The sequence below is a fragment of the Gopherus flavomarginatus genome, chromosome 4, assembly GCF_025201925.1.
Source record: "Gopherus flavomarginatus isolate rGopFla2 chromosome 4, rGopFla2.mat.asm, whole genome shotgun sequence".
NCBI classification, from domain to species: Eukaryota; Metazoa; Chordata; order Testudines; family Testudinidae; genus Gopherus; species Gopherus flavomarginatus.
This window is the reverse complement of record NC_066620.1, coordinates 92,632,447-92,654,200: the sequence shown is the minus strand read 5'-3', so window position 1 is coordinate 92,654,200 and position 21,754 is coordinate 92,632,447. Positions and strand designations below refer to the sequence as shown.

At 43.0% G+C, this 21,754-nt stretch overlaps 1 protein-coding gene and 1 long non-coding RNA gene across 10 annotated transcripts in view; one reads left to right on the top strand and one right to left on the bottom strand.

The window, feature by feature from the left end:
• The window catches only part of QKI (QKI, KH domain containing RNA binding), a 349,081-nt gene that overhangs the window by 40,532 nt on the left and 286,795 nt on the right, over positions 1-21,754 (top strand). The gene's annotated exons all lie outside the window — the stretch shown is intronic.
• LOC127049018 (uncharacterized) overlaps positions 1-21,754 on the bottom strand; it is a 252,220-nt gene that overhangs the window by 155,844 nt on the left and 74,622 nt on the right. The window lies entirely within an intron of this gene.

Here is a 21,754-nt window from a genome sequence, read left to right as displayed (position 1 = left end):
AGTGAGTGTGGTGCAAGATGGCAGTTATTACTTATGCACCACAATTGGCTTTTTGCACAGATGTTTCCCAGATACTGCTAACCTGTGTTTTCATAAAAGTACTTCTCCCTCCTCCATCATCAGCAACATTCATGATCCACTCAACCATGGTATTGTCAATCAAAAGGGGAAACTTGTGAATACAGGAAACAGCTTTCTTGGGATCCAGAGCTGGACTTTGAAACTTGCTCCCTCAGGAGCTAAGAATGACGATGGTCTTTGCAATATACAAAACCTTTTTTTGAACCTGCTTTCCCCCTTTGGCTCTTCACACAATCTGTAAGCAGATGGAAGGGGAAGGGGCAGGAGAATGTATCAGTGAACGTTTCAAGCTACTCCTGAAGGGTGTGTGGGTGAGGGGAAAGATGGTTTAATTATTGCGAGTCACTTAGAGCCTTAAGTGTTCTAAATACCTAAATTCTCAGGGTGTCTAAACTAAAACTGCTTCAGTGTAGATGCTACCTACGCCTGTAGGAGGTTTTTTCCTGTTGGTGTGGGTAATACAGTTCCCTGAGGGGTGGTAGCAGGTCGATGAAAGAGTACTTCCATAGACCTAGTGCTGTCTGTATCAGGGGTTAACCATGGGCTTAACTACATCTCTCAGTGTTGTCGATTTTTCACTCCCCTTGAGAGACAGTTATGCCAGTGTAAGTTCCCAGTGTAGAACAGCTCTTAGGGTAAATAAGGATAATGAAGTCTAACACATTTTATAAACCTTTTTGCCTAGAAGGAGCTGCTCAACACAATCGGCTGAAATATCTTCATCTGTGATTGTTTAGCTATTCCTTTCAGGGAAAGATGGTTTCAAAAGCTAGTTCTTTGCTTTCATTAATTCTTCTAATTTCTAGTTAGATAAATCTAAATGTTGATGTATGCCGATAAGCAATTTATTCAAGAAGAGTATATATACAGGTCTGTCGCATCTTATGCACATTTAACATGTGCTATTTCAGCTTTGCACGGTCGGGAGAAAGAAGACAAACAAACAAACCAAAAAACAGGCAATTCCAACAGCGTGAGATGCGAATCTGCTGTTCCCGCTAAAATTATTTTTTGGAGGGACTTGACAGCAACAGCATGTCTTTAGGCCTGTGATTAAAAGTCTCCCCTATAATAACCCTGGAGGGTTGGCAAAAAAAAAAAAGAAGTTTAAATAGTGTGTCTGCCCCGAAGTGAGTCTGAGATGGGAGAAGTGAATTTGCTGTTCCCACTACAGTATTCAGTTCCCCTGTGCCTTTCATACTGTGCGCATCTCGTCGCACTAAGTGAGACTCTACTGTGCCTGTACTGTTTAAAAAGACAGTACGTATTTTTTGTACTGTATAACTTGGCTCCTAAACGCAAGGCACCTATTTCATCTGGTGCTCAACCAAAGAAACAGCGATGTGTTCCAACGCTGGAGGAAAAACTGGCTGTGTTGGACTTATTGAGAGGCGGTATGTCTATCGCCAACTTGTTGCCTAAATGCGGCCGCAACGAATCTAGCATCTGTGCCATCAAGGTTCGAGAGACAGAAATTCATCAAGCCGTGGCATCAAGTGCTCCAGTAACTGCTAAGGTGATGAGCCAAGTGCGTGATAAGACTTTAATGAAGACTGTAAAGGCATTAAACTTGTGGCTGGAAGACCTGAACCGTAAACGTGTGCCTATCACTGGCAGCATGTTGCGAGAAAAGGCTCTTAGCATCTATGCGCTGTTCAAACCTCCCACCGAAGAGGGACAGCCTTCCAATAAGAAGGAATTCAAAACTAACCAAGATTGGCTTAACAGTTTTAGGAACCGCTTCAACCTCAAAAACTTGCAGACTACTGGTGAAGCTGCATCTGCCAATGAGGATGCAGCAAAAGCCTACCCCGAATAATTAAAGAAAATCATAGAGGAAAGGGGCTATCTTCCAGAACAAGTTTTTAATGCTGACGAGACTGGGCTCTTCTGGAAAAAATGCCCACCCGCAGATTTCGAAATCAGAAAGACAAGCCCCTGGCTTCAAAGCAGCTAAAGATCGAGTGACTGTGTTGCTTTGTGGCAGTGCGGCTGGGCATTTAATAAAGCCGGGCTTGCTCTACAGGGCTGCAAGTCCCCGTGCCTTAAAAGGCAAGAACAAAAATCTCCTGCCTGTGTTCTGGCAATCAAATAAAAAAGCTTGGGTGAGGTCAGCATTATTTCTGGATTGGTTCCACAAGTGTTTCATTCTGGAGGTCAAGCAGTACCTTGAAGAAAAAAGACTTGACTTTAAAGTGTTGCTGATCGTAGACAATGCTCCTGGCCACCCTGCTGCACTCCAGTTTGCGCATAATGACGTTGAGATAGTCTTTCTCCCCCCCAATACCACCTCCAGCCTCTCGACCCAAGGCGTCATTAGCTGTTTCAAGGCCACATACACAAGGCTTACATTCTCACGGGTCCTTACTGCTATGGATGCTGATCCCAATGTTAATATGATGGAGTGTTGGAAGTCCTTCAACATTGCTGATTGCATCACTTATATTAAACAGGCAATGGATGCAGTCAAGCCTGAAACAGTCAACGCATGTTGGCGAAACCTATGGGAAGACTGTGTGAGTGATTTTAAGGGTTTCCTGACCATTGATAAAGAAGTGCAACTCATTGTTCAGGTGGTCAGGCAAGTGGGTAGTGATGGCTTCGTTGACATCCTCGAGGAAGAAATTGAGGAATTAATTGAGAGCCATAGAGAAACATTGACTTATGAAGAGTTAGAGGAACTGATAAAATTGTCTACAGAAGATGAAGATGATGACGAACAGGAAGAGCCAGCAACTTGGAATCTTCATAAATTTTCTGAAGTGTTCCAAGCAGCAAAACACTTGAGTAATTTAATTTTTGGAATTTTGTGGTATTTAAGCAGTAGGGTTAAGATAGCAACATTAACACAGCCTTTCAAAATTCTCATGAAAGTTTGCTCACCAAGAGGGAATCTATTCACACAGCTTTTACAAAAACAATGAAATTAATGATTTCACTTTTTTTTTAAGAGAACCACATTTGTCTAGGCAAGTAGAACTTTTTCAGCTGCATTAATGCTGTTTGTGTTTGTTTTTGTTTTTTGTTTGTTTTCACGTGGGTTATAAATAACTGATATTCCCCTTAGGTTTCCAATATTTGCTTTCAGGTTTTGCAATGTTATGTTGCAACATTCACAAAACTTACCTCATTGTCCTCCTTCATATTCTTCTTTAAAACTCTCCTTTGCCATGATGCCTACGAAAAACTTGATGGTAGGTAGACTGCTGGTGCGCTGTTACCACTGCCTATCATGATGACCAGTATTTTGTCAGTGTTTCATTTTATTCTCGCATCTATCTGTATCTGCTTGTCTCCTGTGCTATGTTTTGATTATACGCTCTTTGGGTCTGGGCTATCTTTGTGTGTTGTGTTTTTATGCAGCACCTAGCACGATTGTGTTCTGGGGTAGTATGCAACTAGAGTTCTAGTGCCAATTAGTAGATAATGAGAAGATGAAAAAATTTCATTGTCAGGGAATAGTTTAAAACTTACTGTACTCATGAGTTTCATTAATCAACATTGTGATTATACTTGTATTTTTCACTTTAAAATGGACAGAACTGTGGGGAAAACAATGAAATGGACACTTGAGACCAATAATGGTCTTCAAAAACTTAGAGTAGTGTGGGAAGAATCAGTAAGATGCGTTACAAAAAGTGTTAATCAGAGAAAATAATGTAGTGTTAATTACTATGTTCCTGATGCATATCTCAGATGCCCTGTCAATTACAAGGCTGAAGAGTAGCCCTGACCACTGAGTGTACTAATGGCCTGTTGCACACCTGACAGAACTTAATACTATTCAGTGATGCTCCTTCATATTTGCACTAATCTAATTTCCCTTTACATGTTTCAATGGAACATATCATTCCACACAGACAAATAGTTCTTATAAGGATAACTTGACAATAGAGAAACATATTGAACACCCATTTTTCTCTGTATCATAGATTTAATTTTATAAACTTAGTTACCAGAGTCATTCGTGCACCCTCACTTTCAATAGCACTTGGTGGTCCTATAGTCATTTTTAATTGTCATTTTCTATAAGAAAATAAACAATTATGCTGAAATGAGATTTTATAAAATAGCAGTCACTAGTGACCAGAGAACCAAAATTACTCTCATCCTTTTTTCTTCCTATCTCATTTTCTTCCCCATCTCTTTGTTTTCCCCCTTCCAGTACAGTTTAATTGAAAAATAGTTCCTTTTTTAGCAGATGTTTCAGACCAGGTGGCAGAAGGGGAGTGACTGTTTGTTTTTGAAGCATCTCTGAGGAAGGAGCATAGGAAATGTTTCTTCAGAAGGGACTTGTTTCTCCCTCTTCTCCACTCCTCTCCATGTATCCAGTGCAGGAAGTGAGGGATGTTAGAGGGTATGTCTACATCTACAGTTTTGCAGCGCTGGTTGTTACAGCTGTATTAGTACAGCTATATAGGGCCAGCGCTGCAGAGTGGCCACACTTACAGCAACCAGCGCTGCAAGTGGTGTTAGATGTGGCCACGCTGCAGCGCTGTTGCACACCGTGGGGAAGGAGACCTGCTTGGAGGGGGGGTCGGGGAACGCCAGAGCACACCGCGGGGCTGGATACCTGCTTGGAGGGGGGGTCGGGGAACGCCAGAGCACACCGCGGGGAAGGAGACCTGCTTGGAGGGGGGGTCGGGGAACGCCAGAGCACACCGCGGGGAAGGAGACCTGCTTGGAGGGGGGGTCGGGGAACGCCAGAGCAAACCGCAGGGAAGGAGACCTGCTTGGAGGGGCGGTCGGGGAACGCCAGAGCACACCGCGGGGAAGGAGACCTGCTTGGAGAGGGGGTCGGGGAACGCCAGAGCACACCGCGGGGAAGGAGACCTGCTTGGAGCGGGGGGTCGGGGAACGCCAGAGCACACCGCGGGGCTGGATACCTGCTTGGAGGGGGGGTCGGGGAACGCCAGAGCACACTGCGGGGAAGGAGACCTGCTTGGAGGGCAGTGGAGTTTGCTTGATTACCAGAGAGGCTTCCTCAGGTATGCTGGGATACCTGCTTATTCCACGGAGGTCAACAAAAACGCTGGTTAGTGTCTACACCTGATGACCAGCGCTGGTGATCCAGCGCTGGATCCTCTACACCCGAGGCACGACCGGGTGTACGGCCAGCGCTGCAAACAGGGAGTTGCAGCGCTGGTAATGCCCTGCAGGTGTGTACACATCCTAAGTTGCAGCGCTGTAACCCCCTCACCAGCACTGCAACTTTGTAGTGTAGACAAGGCCAGAGAAGCCAGCAGAAATGGTAAGCCTGAATGGCTATTTCAGGTTTCAACTGCTTTTGTAGCCAAAGCCTGTTAAACTCTACAGCTATTACATTGAATGGAGCAAAGAGATTGTGGTTCCCCAGTTCCCTTTGTTTTTATGCTCATTTAATGTAATAAGCATTAAAGCTTTCCCTTCCTTTTGCTGATGTGGCCTCAGCTGCGTACTATAAGCACTGGTGCATGATTATGACTTCATCAAAAAGGCTCATCTGTCACAATATAGTTTTGAGCAATTGTTGTTGAAAGCCATACTTTACATAGTAAACTGTTAACTGACATGAAGCTTTACAATTCCGTACCAGTATACCATATTAAAAAGCAGAGTTACACCTTGGCTGATTTGAACCCCTCTGTATAAGCCAAACCATTAACTCCTATTTAGAAAGGAACTTTGACTATAGGCAGGTTATTCCATAATTGTTGGTTATACAGAATTTATTTCCTTTGAAGCATGTGTTACTGGTCATTGTCAGACCAAAAACTAGATGTACAGTTGGTCTGATCCTGTATAATAATCCCAATGTTCCTAGTATGTTGTATTACATATCTTGGTGCACATACTTGTATGTTGTATTACATATCTTGGTGCACATACTTGCCTGAAGGAAACATAAATTTTAGTCATCAGAATATGCTAAGGCACTTAATCCTTCAACTCCTTATTTTGTGGTTGTAGATACTGAACTGTGGAATGTTGCATATTATATTAATTTGTTTTGCCCCCTCAACCCCAGTTTTTAGATTGGAAACTTCCAGTACAGTATGTTTTATGGTATGGCAGAAGTTTTGATCATACCTATTCAAAGTAACACTGATAGCACAGCCTATTAAAGTTGCCCAACACGTCCCAGTATAAGACCCTGCTTTCAGTTGCTTGGAACTTTGCAAAACTTGGGGCCATTTGGACTTAACATTTTCCATCTGCTGGCACCAACAAAGAGCACCATAAAGGATTCTTCTCTAGTGGTATTAGCCTGATTGCACAAGGGTCTGCCAACCACTAAGCAAGTGGAGGCACCAGATCTGATGGCAATAACTACGGGACCCCTTGCACTTCAGGACAGACTGAGATTTATACCTCCCTGGAGAACATCTACGCCTTCCCTTATCCAAATTCTCCTTAGCTTCCAGGTCATTCCTTCTGAGAGACGTTTCAACACTAGAAGAGGAAAAAAGATGCTATTCACCTGCTGTCAGTGAGCTGGAGTCTCCAACTGACGCCAACAGTAGTGCTGCTGGAACTGGATCCAGCCTCTTTGTTGGCTGAATCTGGTTTCCAGGATGAACTGTCACCGCCACAACAGGAAGTTGGCCCAGTCAGGGCTGCTAGACTGCTCTCCACCCAGACAAGTTTACATTCCAAGGGACCACTGGAATCTGATGCTTTGAGGTTCCTGCAACCAGCATTTGGACATACTGGCTCTATTGGGGCCCGAGGGATCCCTATGCACGGCACCTTGGGTCTGCGTGTGTCTCACCAATCTTCTTCTCCTAAACAGCAGCAGCCAACTCTGCTGGAGTATGTAGACGAGGAAGACATTGAACTAGATCCACCAATATGACTGGACCGACAGGCATTTTATCATCCTTGTCTGGTTAAGCTGTCTCTCCATCCCTCCCTCATGAACACACGCAATACCAAGAACTCTTGCAGAGGGGAACTTCATGTCTGCTTGAGGAGGCCCAAGAGATGCCGCATAAGCTCCTGGACATTCTGCACCTCACTGGTCCCCATAGAGTGGCTCTGCCAGTAAATGAGGCCATCATGCAACTAGTCAGAGAGGTCTGGCACACACCTGCATCATGCATCCCTACCCCTAAAAGGGCTGAGAGACCATTGTTCCTGCTTAAAGGGGCAGAATTTTTGTTCATTCATTTCTCTCTCAACTCCTGAGTAGTGCGAGAGCCACAAAAAGATCCAGGCAATAACACCCGAAGACTGCCCTTGTGGACAAGAGTACTGAATGCCTTGACCTGCTGGGGAGTAGCATGTTCTCATCTACCAACCTTCAGTTTAGAATTGCTAACTACTGTTAGTGAAATACATTTTTATAAACTACTCCAAATTCCTGGAGTTCAAAAACAAACTGCCTCAAGAGAAAAGTGTTGATTATAATAAGATTAGTATCCTAATGTTTGGTGTTTCGGTTTAACACAAGATTAGGTCTGAAAAATACTCAAGTTTAATGGCTTAGTTCTTATGAACATAGTGCAAACTGTTTTAGTCTGAAGTAAATTTTTGAGATGATATTGTGAGACTATGCCTTAGAGTTAACAATCAAGGGAGAAGTTTCTGAGCACTGTCAGTGGCTCTAACTTTCAGTTGAAAGAGAATAAAAGCTACAATGAAACATGAATATTAGAGTACACAGGCTTCCAACAAATAATTGACAGGCATTTTTATTTTTCCAAGTTAAATATTCAAATATATGTAAAAGGAATAATTTTTCCCAAGAACATTATCAAACACATTGCTGCCACTAAAGTTGTGTCAAAACTAGGCAGTATTCTAAAGAAGACTAGACTGCATTTTTAGTTTAAACAGAGTTTTTTTAATTTGAACACGAAATTCAAGTTTCATAATACTTTTACATAGACATTCTCAGAGTGTAGTTCTTAAGTATTGGTTGCATTGTCTTGCATATGAAGAACCTGAGACAAGGTTTTATTTTTTTCCCCCTCAGTTTCTCAGGTGGAAACTTAAAATGAAAACAGCTTTCACTTGACCATTGTGAATTTACAAAATGAGCTGATTTTTATTTTTATCCTATTCACATGCCAAATTTGTATATTTAACATGTATAATTCATTCACTGTGCATGCATTGTGGGCATAATTTGTGATAGTGAAACTGAACCTGGTTGCATAAGTGGTGTTCTTAAAGGATTTTCATTTTTTTTGCCTAAAGTATGTATTGTGAGGAATTAAATTGTTTGCAAACATTTTTTTTAAAGCTGTGCATATGAGTGTTTAAACCTAGGCTGCAAAATAGTTGATCAACCAGCTACATAAAGAGATTTGTTTTATCTGACTATAAATAAATGGAGATACTAAATTTTATAATGTGATAATCAAGTCTTGGATGCTTTCCATACTAACGGAGGCCAGCAATTTGACAACTAAAAGCAAAAATGTCAGAAATTCATACAACTTGTCACGTATGCTTATCACAAATGAGTAGTATTTGATTTAAGGCTATCATTCGGTCAGCTGTTCACCCAGTTTCTTGAGCTATGTGCTGACTGCGTAGTTTGTTAGTGAAAGTTTCTTATAACTAAGCAGAGCTGTCATATATGTAAGGCTTGGTCATGAGAAGAACAAGAATGGTATAGCTGAAAATTTTCCATCTATTTAATGGAACCAAAAATATCTTTCATAGTTAGGCTTGGCAGTATTTGATCTTTATTTTTTTATAATGACAGATATATTGATATTTAAGCGCTCTTTATTTTTATATATTTAAATTTTCAACTGCAGAAAATTATTGGGGGTGTTTAATAATTTAATGATAGTAGATGTTGAGATTCAGAAAGTTAAGGATTATTATTAAAACATGAATTGTCAATATATACAAAGTAAATATCCTTAAATCAATCTTTTTTAAAGTCTCAAGCAGCATTTTTCATACTTTTCCTGTCTGTAAATTTCAATTATCATTGTATCATTGATAGGGGTATTTTTTGTTGTTTTGTGTGTGTACAGTGAAGACTTGTTGTCATAAACAAATAGTTAAGGGTTAATAGAACAGAAGTACTTCATGTCTCTTTTGCCTGTAAAGGATTAACAAGATCAATGAGCCTGGCTGTCACCTGACCAGAGGACCAATTGGGGGCAGGATACTTTCAAATCTTGAGGGAGGGAAGTGTGTGTGTGTGCTGTTAGTTTTGGTGGTTGTTCACTCTGGGGGCTCAGAGGGACCAGATGTGCAACCAGGTTTCTCTCCAATCTCTTTAATACAGTCTCTTATATGTCCAGAATAGTGAGTACTAGGTAGATAAGGCAAGTTAGGCTTATGTTTGTTTTCTTTATTTGCAAATGTGTATTTGGCTGGAAGGAGTGCAAATTTGTACTTAGGCTGGGAGGGTATTCCCAGTGTCTATAGCTGAAAGACCCTGTAACATATTCCATCTTAAATTTACAAAGATAATTTTTACTGTTTTTCTTTCTTTAATTAAAAGCTTTTCTTGTTTAAGAACCTGATTGTTTGTTTGTTTTTTTATTCTGGTGTGAGATCCCAGGGGATGGGGTCTGGATTCACCAGGGAACTGGTGGGGAGAAAGGAGAGAAGGGGGAGAGAGAGGTTAATTTCTCTTTGTGTTAGGATTACTTTCTCTCTCAGGGGGAGTCTGGGAGGGGGAGAGAGAAGGAGGGAGGAAGGTGAATTTTCCTCTCTGTTTAAAGATTCAAGGAGTTTGAATCACAGTAATCTTCCAGGTTAACCCAGGGAGGGGAAGCCTGGGAGAGAGGCAACGGTGAGGGAAAGGGTTTACTTTCCTTGTGTTAAGATGCAGAGGGTCTGGGTCTTGGGGGTCCCCGGACAAGGTTTTGTGGGGACCAGAGTGTACCAGGCACTGGAATTCCTGGTTGGTGGCAGCACTGCAAGTACTAAGCTGCTAATTGAGCTTAGAGGAATTCATGCTGGTACCCCATCTTTTGGATGCTAAGATTCAGAGTGGGGAATTATACCATGACACTTGTACTGACAAATATGTAATCCAAGCCTATCCATAGTCTTAAAAATGATGCAGTAACTAATACAGTTGCATTATCTCGTGTCTTATTTGTCACTGTGAACAAAGAATTGGCACCTGTCGGCTAAAAAATTGTGCCTATTGCTCCATCCATCCTTTGGACAGAGTGATGGGGCTGCATTCTTATGCCAGGACTAGGGCAAAGTTACACACAAACTGTTGTCTTCAGATAGGGAAGAAGATGTCAAAAAAGTAGGAGTGAGCTATCATTAGTCAGTAAATTGTCAGAGTTCATTATTAACTGAATTGGGGATGTGTGAGGAGCTAGCAGGTCCTGTTCCTATGGATTAGGCCCTAGTTGAAATGATGAAAGCTGTCAGCCAGCTCAGCCTCTTACAGAATCATGCTTTTTGTACATAGACATGCATGGCTTTATAAATATTGAATTGGTTTTATTATTTTGCTGTACTAGCATATTAAATTAATTGAAGATCTCATTTGAAAACTGATACAGTTCTGGAATAGTGACATGGTGTTTCTCCTTTTTCAGTGTTTGCTGTGTTGCAGTATTAGGTTAATTTTTTGGTAACTGATCCTGATTTAGATGACTAGTGATGCACAAAGAGGAGACAGAGGGATGCTTATGTTCAACTTTGCATATCTATGATATAGTCTCAGCAAGTTGAGCTGTTATATAGTGCTATCAGTTCCATTCAGAGACATCTCAAAAGCTGAATGTAATTCTTTGTAAAGAATACATAATGATCATTCTCAGTGACTGTATTGAAATATTTTTATATTTTACATGATGAGGAATCACAGAAGATGTGTATATAGTTACTGTTTTATTTGCATATTTTTGTAAACTGAAATGGTCTTGCTATTCTAGTTATGATTCTTCAAGTTTAATTCCAATCCTTATTTTAGTTTGGAGAGCCAAATATTTAAGGTTGAGTAATGTAAGCTGTTAACACTGATTCATCCTATTTTTAGTAAAAATCAGAAATTGACTTTCAAAATCACTTGCTGTAATTTAATGGCAATGTAAATGATTAAAATAAACATGTAGTTTATAGTATTAAAGAGTGTAGATTACAACTGTTAAAATATCCACTAATTAAACAGCTTGCTCAAACTTGTTGCAGTTTCATAACACCTGCACATAGTTTTTTGGGTTCCCGTAGAATTGAACAGTTATAGAGACTTAAAGAAATATCAGAAGAATGTTAACTGGAAAGGTCACATGAGATGCTTTCAAACTAAATGAAGGTTTTTCTTGGTATGAGTCTGAGAAGGGCAGAATACATTCATTCTTTTTCGCAAGACTTAAATAGACCCAAGCTTTCACAATACCTTGGCAGGATCACTGTGTCTGCCTCAGAGGAAGGGTGAACTAGGTGAAAGACAGTTGCACAGGCCATCTTGCTATAAAGAATGCCGCACAGACAGCCATTTTCTTCTGCTTTGGGATAGTGGTGATCAGGAATGATCCATATTACAGTATGGAAAAGACCTATTCTTGGCAAGCTAGTAAACTGAGAATGTGAACTGACTGTCTATTATTTGATCATAGTCAAATATTAAAGCAAGAATGTTCTGATATAGCTGCTGGCCTACCTTTTTGATTGCATCATGGTGCCATTCTTTTATCTTTTAGAACTTCAATGAATCATGTTTTTACATTTTTTTTCTGGGTTAAAATAACTTAATTTTTTTTTTATAATTAGGCCTAGGTTAATCTTTATATAGTCATGGAACATTACCAAAGTTAACCACTAAGTAAATGGATCACAATTCAGGGTATAAATAATAAAACTTACACAATCAAGAAGCAACTAAGATTAAGTGTAGTATTTTGCTTTGAGGGGACTGGGACAACAGAGGAAGTAGTCATATTTTAATCACTTCAAAAACCCATAACAACTATGTAAGCCTTTTATATATGCAGCGCACTGTAGTGGTCATGCTGAAGAACTTGGCCAGTGAAAATTGGAGAGTAGTTGACATTAATCTAATTCATACCGCCAGGAAACTTTATACCAAAACTGAACAGTAACAATTTATGCACAAGAACTGCATTGTCCTTTTGACTTGTCCAACTTTGATGCTTTTAAATAAGCAAGAAGTTGACTACTCTGTTGGATTTCCTTTTACTGTAGGAACATTTTTAATTTCAATTTGGACCGTAAACACCTAATTGCCTTAATTTAAGACTTAATTTTGTTTAAGCATTGTTTTCTGTGTCTCCTGGTCCTGGACTGTCATTCTACTCAGAGCCAAATGGTTAATTTTTGACAACCTGCGAGTTAAGGTTAAAGGTGTGGAGATAGTGTAAATTACTTGGTTTGATGGTGTATGTGTGGCAGTGGGTTACTAAGTGGATCACTTAATTATTTACATGTTGTTTATTTAAAGGTTTAGTGATTTTGTAAAATGTAATATTTTGGGACATTTTTGTTACTTGAACTTTGACACAGCTTTAAAAATCATGACTAGTTTCCTGGCTTCTCCCTTGTTTATTATTCTGTTCTCATTTTCTGACACTTTTTTCTGAGCTCTGGAGGAGCAAAGGAGAGTGTTTTTATTTTCTCCTTTCTCCTTGCTAGGAGTCCCTAGTTAACTCCTTTCTGCCTGACTTAACATGGAGGTATGTACTTCCCCTCACTAGTTTTATACAATTTTTTGTAAGTACTATATTAGGCACCCCAAAACCAACTAAATTGTGTTGCCCCTTAGTGAGCCCCTGCCAAAATTGGGGTCATTTGGAGGTTAGGATGAGGTAAAGAGAAAATGGCTAATATTTTTAGTAAGCATTTGAGATTGCTCAGTCTGTGTTTTAGCAAACCCTAATGAGGTACTGTGCACAGGAATTTGTAGCTTGTGGCATATGCCCTGAAGACAGTCACCTTTCAACACAAGCTCCAGTATCCGCTTCATTTGAGAGATAATTACTATCATCCAGACTGAGAAACAGACAGAAATACATTTAAATATCTTCTTTAAAACTCCAGAGGATCATTTTTGAACAGCATGCCTCTTCACGTTTTAAAGAGGATGGGGCAGAGTGCAGTACCTTTAACAGTAAGGGTATTTTGTAAGCAGTTTGCAGTGTTCGTGGGTAAAGAATTTTTAAAAACATTTTCAGCTTTGTTTCTCAGGGTTAAGTATGTAAGAGATAATCAATATAAAGTCAACTTTGTCTTTAAAAATTTCAAACAAGTTTAAAGATTATTTTAAGGTTTCAGGTATAAAACTTGTTATCAAAGCTCTTCACTTGCAGTGCTGCTTCCTAAAATTAATACAGGTCATGTCTATATAATTATAAGTAAGATTGTTCTTGAGGTCTGAAAACTGAATGTAGGGATTTTCAGGGCTGATTGATCATCTCTTAAAGTGCCCTCCAACTAAGTTGATGCTCAAAGCTTTATCCAAATAACAGAAGTACTGTAGAGGTATTAATGCTTCTGTCTTAGGAAGTATTACAGAATCTTAATGTTTCAAAAGGCTTATAATAACTTTAACATGTAAAGTTGATGGAAATCAGCCTGTTGCAATATCTAGTAAGTAGTTTTTAAAATTTGGATTGAAGCATGCATTATTTTTAGTCTGTCTTCAATATGCGCAGCAAAACATAAATCATTATGGCCCTGGTCCCTTTAAGCCTCTGTAATGTTTGAATTGGGGAGGAGTGCTACAGAGAAGTCTTTGAACATACTCTAATTTGGAATGTTACCGTTCAGTTTTTAATCACATAAATATAGGTTTTAATAAGAATTAAAAACAAATGCATAATGCAGTGAATAACCTTAATTTGAAAGCAATTTAGTTATTTTTTAAAATTTACTAGCTGATTATGTAAAACAAAATATAGTTCAGTGCTGTAAATCAAAATTGATATTATATCAGAATGATTTTTTCCAGCTGTAGACTGTCTGTAGATCCTTGTATCTTTCAACGAAAGTGTTGACTCATCTCTGATGTCAGAACATAGACTTTTTCAAGTCGTCTTATGTGTATTCCACATGTGGGTACACATGCACACAATGCACCTGAGTCAAGAAGTTCTTCAGAATAGTCCGTTGACCCGCACATGCACAGTAGCTCTCCTTGTGCCCCCCACTGAGGGTGTAAGAGACAGTGTAGGTTGATGCCTCTCCAGTTCCTTCTTACTGCCATGTGACTGGAGTCTGGATCATGTCTGTCTTCACTTTGTTGTATATCTTAACTATTTACATAATGTCTTCTAGCTATATTCTTAGATTAGTAGTTATAGTTAAAAAGTTATAGTATACACTATTTTCCCCAAACTTCAGGACTGTGTCCAGCATCCGGGGTTCAAGAACTGTCTCCTGCCCTCAATCCTTTTCCATCAGTGACAAATATCAGTGGTGCCTGTATTGTCTGCGTGAGGTGCATATCTTTGCAAAGTGCAATATCTGTCACTCCTTCCCACCGAGAACCTGAGAAGCCCAGGAGCTTCGTCTGTGGAAGCACCTAATGGAGAAACCCTCTGATTCATGCCAGGGAACCCTCCCTCCACTCTCCTGCCCCATGAAGGGGCTCTGCTAGACAGCTGAATCTGATGCAAGCATGTGCCCTGAAGCAGAGCCATCAACATCTAAGCCCAAGAACCTCATCTTCCAGGGGTCCCCATGGGAGTCAGGGCCAGCTCTAGCCATTTCGCCGCCCCAGGCACGGTGGCACACCGCGGGGGCGCTCTGCCCGCTTGCCGGTCCCGCGGCTCCGGTGGATCTCCCGCAGACTAGGCTACGGATGCTCCACCGGAGCTGCGGGACCAGCAGACCCTCCGCAGGGACGCCTGCGGGAGGTCCACCGGAGCCGCCTGCCGCCCTCCTGGCAACCGGCAGAGCGCTCCCTCTGGCATTCAGCCCCAAGCACACGCTTGGCATGCTGGGGCCTGGAGCTGGCCCTGATGGGAGTAGAGGGCATGCTCATGAGTACAAGGAGAGATCCCCATTGAGGACTGTGAATAAGAACTGCGTTTCCTCCCTGAGATAGTCCAGATTGGGTGAGACGTTGCAAGTGAAACCTAAGGAACTAGCTCTAATGAAGACTGCAGATCTGAGGGCAAGATACGAAAAAAGAAAGCTCTGCTAGTTCTGTTTGTCACCTTGGCACAGAAGCGTAAGGATAGATGGTCTCTGGTTCAGTCTGCGTGTGCTGGTGTGGATGCATTGTCAGTACCACCTCGTCCATCTAAAGATTGTCCAGTTGGTGCTAATGCACCAGATCCCTCAGACTTAACTGTCAGAACTCCTTGGATACCAAGGTATACCGAGACTTATATAACACCAGAAAATATATTCCTCCATTATCCGCAGTCTCCACTTCTTTCTGGCCTGGTCCTCCTAAGGGATGTTCTTACTGGAGAAGGTCATCTGGTGGAGAAGGCTATATCACTGTCCCAGGAGCAGTTTCACCTCCAACCAGAAATGCCCTGGTACAAACGGCAGTGCTGCTACTGATGGAGCAGTTCTTGAACTTGGATGAATCAGAGGAGATGTCTGTACCAGTATCTCCGCATAGAGTGTCGAGGATTTTGCTTGCTATTCAGTTGAGTATGTCGCGCTCCCCTGCACCCCCTCCAGGGGCCACTGTTACTGACTTCCTTTGGGTCTATCACAACCGATCAATCCCTCTTTCTGGCCTTATAGTGGTCCATGGGATCCTTAGGGAAGGCATCTAGGTGCCTCTCAGGAATCATACTGCTGATCTCATCATCATCAACCAGTTCCGTTGGTGTACAAGGAAGAAGAGGTGGAACTGGATCTGCAGGTACCAATGGTTCTGACGAGTGCTTCTTCATTATCCCTGGACAAAGCAGTCACTCCTCCTGTGCTTTCTCCACCAGATGACCATCACCAGTACCCAGAGCTGTTAAAAGACTGGCCAGTGACCTATAGATCTCATTAGAGGAGGTCCAGAACCTTCAGCACTGGCTCCTGGACATCTTGCTTTGATGAGTAAGGTGTCTTTACCCATCAATGAGGCCAGCATCCCAGGATAGAGAGAGAGTGGTATGACGCACTCCAGCCTTCTGTGCCCCAATGCTGATCAGGGCCTGGAGATGGTAATTTGCTTCAAAACACCATCCAGGATCTTCATTTTGATGAGTTGAATCTTTTCAATGAGAAAACAGACGAGTCCCTTCTCTCACTAAAAGATTGAGATCGACTCCATGTTCCCTGGGGATTTTTTCCTTGCCCTGCCCCAGGAGGAAACATCAGTGGCAACCCTATAGACCGAGACCACCACCTCGTACCTTATTACCAGCACACAGCTGAACCACCGTGCAAATATCAGAAGAATGAGAGGCCTCATTTCTTGGTCCCCGCTACTGCCGCAGCCTCTGCTTATTGTCAACCACCAGCCACGAGTCACTTTTGACATACTGGTTGAGACTTGTATACCACTACTGATGCAACTGCCTCATCCCCTATTACCTTTGGGGGCTAATTTATGCTCTTCACTCACAGTTGGAACAGGATCACTGTGGACAGTTGGGTTCTGGTGGTTATCCACCAGGGATAGTCCATAGAGGTTTTTCTCCTTCCCATATAAGAAACCCCCTTCAGGGATCATTTTCACAAGGTAATTCTTCAATCGGAAGTGGAATCAGTCTTACACTAAGGGACAGTAGAACGTGTTCCACCTCATTAACATGAAAGAGGATTTCACTCCCCATACTTCCCAATTCTCCAAAAAGATGGAAGGTAGAGACCTATCCCAAACCTTCAGTAACTCAACATCTTTATTCAAAAACTGAAGTTGTAAACTGTAATCTCCTCTCTTCAGGAAGAGATGTAGTTTGCAGATCCTGACATGAAGAGCACATATTTCAGTGTGGACACTGACCCATCAGACATGAAGTTCCTGTGTTTTACAGTAGGCCAGGAACACTTTCAGTTTTGAGTCCTCTTCTTTGGGCCTGCTACTGCACCTCTGCGGTAGCAGCCCAGATGAAAGACTAGGGCTATATGGTATTGTCATACCAGGAAGATTGACTCCTGGTAGGCCGATCTTGTAAGGAGGTCAGGTCAGCAGTGGGTTCTCATACAACTTTTAAAAGCCCTAGGCATTTGCATAAACAAAGTCATCCATTTTGTTACACAAAAGGTTGTTAAACTTTGTGGGGGCAAGGTTGGACACTCTTTCTGTGAGAACATTCCTTCCCACAAAGGTTTCATGCACTGATCATCCTGATTACACACACAACTTGCAGACCATGAACCACAGGGCACAAGTGCCTCTCACCGTTTGGCCACATGGTTGCTGCATGCATCTATGTGATTCCTTTTGCCAGACTCTACTTATGGTGCCTGCAGGCTTGGCTCCACTCAACCTATTGAGCAAAGACATCATCAACTCCAGGGTGGTCATTCCCACCACAATTGTCACCTCTTTAACCTGGTGGTTGAATTGGAAAAAAGTCATGGTGGGAGTTACTTTCATCCCTTCCACCCCCAGGACTACCATTGTGATGGACATCTACTTTCTGGGGTAGAGTGCTCACTTGGACAAACACACTGCTCAGAGTACCTGGACCCCATTAGAACTGTAACAGAGGGTGGTCCGCATTGTGTACAAGGCCTTCCTTCCATTTCCACGCTAGCCCCATATCATAACCTTAGTCCCAGATTTGGACCTTAGCGTCCAAAATATGGGGGTTAGCATGAAAACCTCCAAGCTTAGTTACCAGCTTGGACCTGGTACTTGCTGCCACCACCCAAAAAATTAGAGTGTTTTGGGGCACTCTGGTCCCCCTGAAAAACCTTCCCTGGGGACCCCAAGACCCAAATCCCTTGAGTCTCACAACAAAGGGAAATAATCCTTTTTCCCTTCACCCCTCCAGGTGCTCCTGGAGAGATACACAGACACAAGCTCTGTGAATCCAAACAGAGTGACTCCCCCTCTCCGTTCCCAGTCCTGGAAACCAAAAGCACTTTCCTATTCCCCCAGAGGGAATGCAAAATCAGGCTAGCACATCCAACACACAGATCTCCCCCTGATTTCTTCCTCCCACCAATTTTCTGGTGAGTACAGACTCAATTTCCCTGAAATTTCTCAGTAAAGAAAAACTCCAACAGGTCTTAAAAGAAAGCTTTATATAAAAAGAAAGAAAAATACATACAAATGGTCTCTCTGTATTAAGGTGACACAATACAGGGTCAATTGCTTAAAAGAATATTGAATAAACAGCCTTATTCAAAAAGAATACAAATTAAAGCACTCCAGCACTTATATTCATGCAAATACCAAAGAAAAGAAACCATATAACTTACTATCTGATCTCTTTATCCTTACACTTAGAAACAGAAGATTAGAAAGTAAAACTACTTCTCCAAAGCTCAGAGACAGCAGCCAGACAGAAAACAAAGACTCAGACACAAACTTCCCTCCACCCAGAGTTGAAAAAATCCGGTTTCCTGATTGGTCCTCTGGTCAGGTGCTTCAGGTGGAAGAGACATTAACCCTTAGCTATCTGTTTATGACACGCCCCCCAAATTGCAGACAGTGGGGAAACTCACTGGCGGCGATTTCCTTCTAGAACTTGAAAATAAACAGATTAATACAACACGTGCACCTTTACATATACCCCGAAGTATATAACTAACAGACTTCTACATTTTAAGAACACTTTTTAACTACTGAATTCTGGGAAACTCTCACGGGAGAGTGCATCAGCAACTTTGTTAGAAGCTCCTGTGATGTGTTGAATTTCAAAATCAAAATCTTGGAGAGCTAAACTCCAACGAAGAAGTTTCTTGTTGTTCCCCTTGGCAGTATGAAGCCACTGTAGTGCAGCATGGTCAGTTTGTAGTTGGAACCGCCGTCCCCAAACATATGGGCGTAGCTTTTCCAGGGCGTACACAATGGCATAGCATTCCTTTTCACTGACTGACCAGTGACTTTCCCTCTCAGACAGTTTCTTGCTGAGAAACACGACAGGATGGAAGTTGTGATCTGTTGCTTCCTGCATGAGCACTGCTCCTATACCACGCTCAGATGCATCCGTGGTTACTAGGAATGGCTTGTCAAAGTCCGGGGCCCTGAGCACAGGATCAGACATGAGCATCGCCTTAAGCTGGGTAAAGGCCTTTTGACACTCATCAGTCCACTTAACTGCATTTGGCTGGGTCTTTTTGGTCAGGTCGGTCAGTGGGGCAGCGATTTGGCTGTAGTGTGGTACAAATTGCCTGTAGTATCCGGCCAAGCCTAAGAAGGATTGGACCTGCTTTTTGGACCGTGGGACAGGCCACTTTTGGATAGCATCCACCTTGGCCTGTAGGGGGTTTATGGTTCCTCGACCCACCTGGTGCCCCAGGTAAGTCACTCTGTTTTGGCCTACTTGACACTTTTTGGCCTTAACAGTTTGTCCAGCCTGCCTGATGCGCTCAAAGACCTTTTCCAGGTGTAGTAGGTGTTCGGGCCAGGAGTCTGAAAAAATGGCCACATCATCGAGGTAGGCAACTGCAAATTCTCCCAGTCCAGCTAGTAGACCATCTACCAGCCTCTGGAAGGTGGCGGGTGCATTGCGAAGGCCGAAAGGAAGGACATTGAATTCATACACCCCCGCATGGGTGACGAATGCTGACCTCTCCTTGGCAGGTTCATCTAGCGGTACTTGCCAGTACCCCTTGGTTAAGTCTATTGTAGAGATGAACTGGACACGTCCCAACTTCTCCAATAGCTCATCGGTGCGTGGCATTGGATAGTTGTCCGGACGAGTTACCGCATTTAGCTTACGGTAGTCCACGCAAAAGCGTATTTCCCCATCTGGTTTGGGTACCAGAACCACTTGAGATGCCCATGCACTGGTAGATTGGCGGATTATACCCATCTGTAGCATGATCTGGATCTCCCGTTCTATAGCAGCTTGGGCATGAGGAGACACCCGGTAGGGTGGGGTTCTGATTGGGTGAGCATTACCTGTATCAATGGAGTGGTATGCCCGTTCAGTCCGTCCTGGGGTGGCTGAGAACAATGGGGCGAAGCTAGTGCACAGTTCCTTGATTTGTCGCCGCTGCAGACGTTCCAGGGTGGTTGAGAGGTTCACCTCTTCCAAGCCACCGTCTTTTTTCCCGTCGTAGTAGACACCGTCAGGCCACTCAGCATCATCTCCCTGGACTGTAAACTGACAAATCTGTAAATCTCTGGAATAGAAAGGCTTGAGAGAATTAACATGGTACACTTTGGGTTTTAGAGAGGAATTGGGAAATGCTATGAGGTAGTTTACAGTTCCCAGGCGCTCTTGGACCGTGAATGGCCCTTCCCATGATGCTTCCATCTTATGGGCCTGTTGCGCCTTCAAGACCGTAACCTGGTCTCCTACCGTGAAGGAACGTTCTCTGGCATGTCTGTCATACCAGGCCTTTTGCTCTTCTTGAGCATCCTCTAGGTTCTCTCTAGCAAGGGCTAAAGAGTGTCGGAGGGTGCTTTGTAGGTTGCTTACAAAGTCCAGAATGTTAGTTCCTGGAGAAGGCGTAAACCCCTCCCATTGCTGCTTCACCAACTGTAATGGCCCCTTAACCTCGTGACCATACACAAGTTCAAATGGTGAAAACCCTAAACTGGGATGTGGTACAGCCCTGTAGGCAAACAGCAACTGCTGCAACACTAGGTCCCAATTATTGGAGAATTCGTTGATGAATTTTCGTATCATGGCCCCCAAAGTTCCATTGAACCTTTCCACCAGGCCATTGGTTTGATGGTGGTACGGGGTGGCAACCAAGTAATTCACCCCATGAGTTTCCCACAGTTTTTCCATGGTCCCTGCCAGGAAATTAGACCCTGAATCTGTAAGGATGTCGGAGGGCCAACCTACCCTGGCAAAGATGTCTGTTAGGGCCAGGCACACAGTGTTAGCCCTGGTGTTGCCTAGAGCTACTGCTTCCGGCCATCGGGTAGCAAAGTCCACTGAAGTCAGTACATACTGCTTTCCTCTGGGCGTCTTCTTTGGGAAAGGGCCCAGAATATCCACAGCTACTCGCTGAAATGGGACCTCAATTATGGGGAGTGACTGGAGAGGGGCCTTGACCTGGTCTTGAGGCTTTCCCACTCTTTGGCATACCTCACAAAACCGGACATACTTGGCAACGTCCTTGCCCATCCCCTCCCAGTGGAAGGACTTCCCCAACCGGTCCTTGGTTCTGTTCACCCCAGCATGGCCACTGGGATGATTATGGGCTAAGCTTAAGAGCCTCCCCCGGTACTTAGTTGGAACCACCAACTGTTTTTTGCGGCTGCCATTCTTCCCGGTGTCCACCAGAAAGAAATTCTTTGTATAAAAGTCCTTGGTCTATAACAAACCGGGATCGATTAGAAGAGCTGAGAGGCGGTGGGGTGCTCCGTGCCGCCGCCCACGCTTTCTGAAGGCTGTCATCTGCTTCCTGCTCAGTCTGGAACTGTTCCCTTGAGGCTGGGGTCACCAGTTCTTCCTCAGACTGTGGACTTGGGCTTGGTCCCTCTGGAAGCAATGTAGGTGATGGGGTTGTTTCCGTTGCTGGTGAACCGCTCTCCGCTGGTGCACCTGAGGGTATTTCAGGCTCTGGCTGAGCCTTTTGGGTATGGCTGTCTGTTGCTTCTGCCAGTTGTGGCTTGCTGGCGCCCACTGGCGTTGAGTTTGAAGATGGGGTTGCAATTGCTGGTGCTGGTTGCTGTTCCAGTTCCGGGCCTGAGACTGGAGGT